This window comes from Lactuca sativa, chromosome 6 (assembly GCF_002870075.4).
Source record: "Lactuca sativa cultivar Salinas chromosome 6, Lsat_Salinas_v11, whole genome shotgun sequence".
In the NCBI taxonomy this organism is placed as follows: domain Eukaryota; kingdom Viridiplantae; phylum Streptophyta; class Magnoliopsida; order Asterales; family Asteraceae; genus Lactuca; species Lactuca sativa.
Genome location: NC_056628.2, coordinates 10,617,807 through 10,621,072, shown reverse-complemented (window position 1 = coordinate 10,621,072; position 3,266 = coordinate 10,617,807). Strand labels below are relative to the sequence as shown.

The window sequence follows — 3,266 nt, the reverse complement described above, 5'->3', positions numbered from 1 at the left end:
CCGATAGTCTTTCTAACATTTGATCAATAAAAGGTAAGGGAAAATGGTCTTTACGAGTGGCATCGTTTAGCTTTCGATAATCGATGCACACTCTCCAACCGGTTACCGTTCGTGTCGGAATTAGCTCGTTCTTGTCGTTGGTTATGACCGTCATACCTCCTTTCTTGGGCACCACTTGGACCGGACTCACCCACGGACTGTCGGAAATGGAATAGATAATTCCCGCATCTAAGAGTTTAACCACTTCCTTCTTGACTACTTCTTGCATATTCAGGTTTAACCTTCTTTGGTGTTGTACAACCGGCTTTGCTCCTTCTTCCAGATTGATCTTGTGGGAGCAATAAGATGGGCTTAATCCCTTGATGTCGGTGATGCTCCATGCTATGGCCCGCTTCCGCTTCTTCAACACTTGCACTAGCTCTTCCTTTTCAGAATTGGATAGGTCAGAGGCTATGATTACTGGCTTTTGGTTGCCTTCTTCAAGGAAGGCATACTCCAAATGTTCTGGTAAAGTTTTGAGCTCAGGTTTTTGGTTCTGACTGTTGGAATCTCCGAGTGCAGGTAAGGTACTCGGCGGGTTTGTGGCTGCATTCACGAATTCTGCCTTTTCTAAGGAAGAACTCGGCGAGTAGATCGGCCCTACTCGGCGAGTAGGGCTGTCAGTTTTCTTCACCAATTCTTCAAAATCAGCTTCTTCCAGCAGCCTTTCAATCTCCATCAGGTCTTTTTCTGGATCAAATTCTTCATCATAAGCTGTGAACTTGCTAGAATCTTCACTTATGCATTCCTCCAATAATTCATCAAGCATATCTATTGAGAATGTTGTGTCGTCACTGTTCCTTGCATACTTCATAGCTTGATCCACCCCAAATGTGACTGAATCTTCTCCTACCCGCAAGGTGAGTTTCGAGTCCCTCATGTCTACTATAGCGCTTGCCGTGTTGAGGAAGGGCCTTCCAAGGATGATTGGAACTTGTGGATCCGCCTCCATGTCTAGAATGATGAAATCAGCGGGAAAGACGAATTTGTCCACCTTTACTAGTAAGTCTTCGCATATGCCTCTTGGGAAAGTGACTGTCTTGTTTGCCAAGTGAATTGCCATGCGAATTGGCCTTGGTTCCGGGATATCCAACTTCTTAAAGAATGAATATGGCATTAGGTTCACACTTGCTCCCGAATCAGCTAAGGCATGAATGGTAGCCAGGTTGCCAAATTGGCAAGGTAAAGTCAAACTCCCCGGGTCACCCTTCTTCTTTGGTAGCTTATTTTGCATAGCAGCTGAGCAGTTTTCATTGAGGACTACCTTCTTCACTTCTTCCATCTTACTTCTATTAGTGAGAAGTTCCTTAAGGAACTTTGCATATTTGGGCATTTGCATGACGGCTTCAATGAAGGGTATGTTGATTTGAAGAGCCTTGATATGATCTAGAAACTTCTGATACTCCTCTTCCTGCTTCTCCTTCTTAGCTCGGGCTGGGTATGGCATTGGAGGCTGGTACAGCTTTTCAGGGACCTGCTCTTTTGGATTTGGTGGTGTACTCGCTGAGTCCATACGTGGTACTTGGCGAGTTTGGTTGTCAGATTGTAAATTTTGCTTTTCTGCTTGTTTTTCTGCCTCCTCCTTCTATGATTCCTTGGATGCTTCAGTCTGAATAGGTGCCAGGGGAGTTATTATTTTCCCACTTCTTGTTGTGACTATGTTTATGTGCGCGTCTCGTGGGTTGTTTTCAGTTTTGATAGGAACTTTGCCCGGTGACCTTTGGTTGATTTGTTGAGCAAGTTGCCCAAGCTGCGTTTCTATATTGTGGATAGATGCTTGCTGGTTCCTTAGCATTGTCCTTGTTTCTTGAATGGCAGCATCATGATCACTATGTCTTTTTTCTGAAGCAGCTACAAATTTGGTGAGCATTTCTTCCAAGCATGGCTTTCTCTCTTGTACCGGCTCCTCCTTTTGGTAGAAACCTCTCCCTTTTTGCCTAAACTTTTCCTCCTTGGCCTTCTTGTACTCTTCATAAAGGAGCCACTCGTTCTTTTGTTTGCACCAGTCTTCATCATATCGGTCTCCACTTGAGTAACAAACGTGCACCTTCTTGTTGCCATTCTCATCTAAATCACAGTCTCTAGTGAGGTGAGGTACATTGCAGTTTTCACAACCCACCCGAATAGCATGGATCGTTTGGTCCATTTTATCCATCCTCCTATCCATGGTTTTTAACATAGCCATAACCGCGGATAAGTCTTCAGTAGCTGCACATGCGGCACCCCTAGTGACATCATGTCTAGGGTTGTGGTATTCTCTAGAGTGTTTAGAGAATTCTTCAATCAATTCTTTGATCACCGGGGGCGGCTTCTTTGTGAGCGGGCCTTGCGAGTCTAGTAACTGCCTGGTTGTGACATTGACTCCATCATAGAAGATGGAGACTTCTTACTGGCTGTTTAGGTCATGGTGTGGGCAGTTTCTTAGTAAGCTCTTGTACCTCTCCCAAGCTTCATATAGCGACTCTCCAGCTTGTTGTTCAAAGTTAGCAATGGCCTTCTTCAACTTGGCTATCTTGGAAGGTGGGCAAAAGTGATCAATGAATTCTTCCTTCATCTTGGCCCATGTGGTGACTGATCCGGGGGGAAGTGACTTGAGCAAGTCTTTTGCAGCACCTTTGAATGTCACTGGAAGCATGCGAAGTAGCTGAGTCTCACGAGGCACATTTAGAACATTGAAGTAATCAGCTACATCATTAACTTCATCCTAATGCTTGTAGGCATCTTCGCGGTCTTTTCCATAGAAAGGTATTTCTTTAAGTAAAGCTAGGATATGACCCTTGAGCTCGAAAGTAGCAGTCGCGGGAATTGCGGGTTGCACAAGTCCCGGGCCAGTGTCGTCGCGCATCCTCTTCTTCCATTCCTCCATGGGGATTTCATCAATGTTAGCCATAGTAATAACTAACTCTTCCTTGAATTTGGATTCGTGCTCGTATGTGGGTTCCTCTTCTTCCTCGATCTCGTACTCGATATCTTCCTTAACCGGTTCATCGATTACTAAGGAGGCGCTGGATGCTCCTGATTTGCTACTCTTTTTCTTCCCAAAAACAGTCTTCAAGTTAGACAAAGGTGACTTCTTTGGTGTACTTGAGCTCTCCACGTCCTTTCCTTTGTTCCTTTTCAATGCGGATTCGGGATCTTCAAACGGGGGTACCAGCGGGGTGTTTGATCCTCTGGTCATAAAAGTCCTGAAATAAACAAGATAAAAACGTAATAAGAACAAAAAATGC

General features: G+C 44.7%; 1 non-coding gene across 1 annotated transcript; it reads left to right on the top strand.

The window, feature by feature from the left end:
• The first annotated feature begins 2,438 nt into the window (after positions 1–2,438).
• LOC111891452 (small nucleolar RNA R71) lies at positions 2,439–2,545 on the top strand. The gene has a single exon (XR_002850199.2). It is a non-coding gene; the product is annotated as a small nucleolar RNA R71 (small nucleolar RNA).
• The last annotated feature ends 721 nt before the right edge of the window (positions 2,546–3,266 follow it).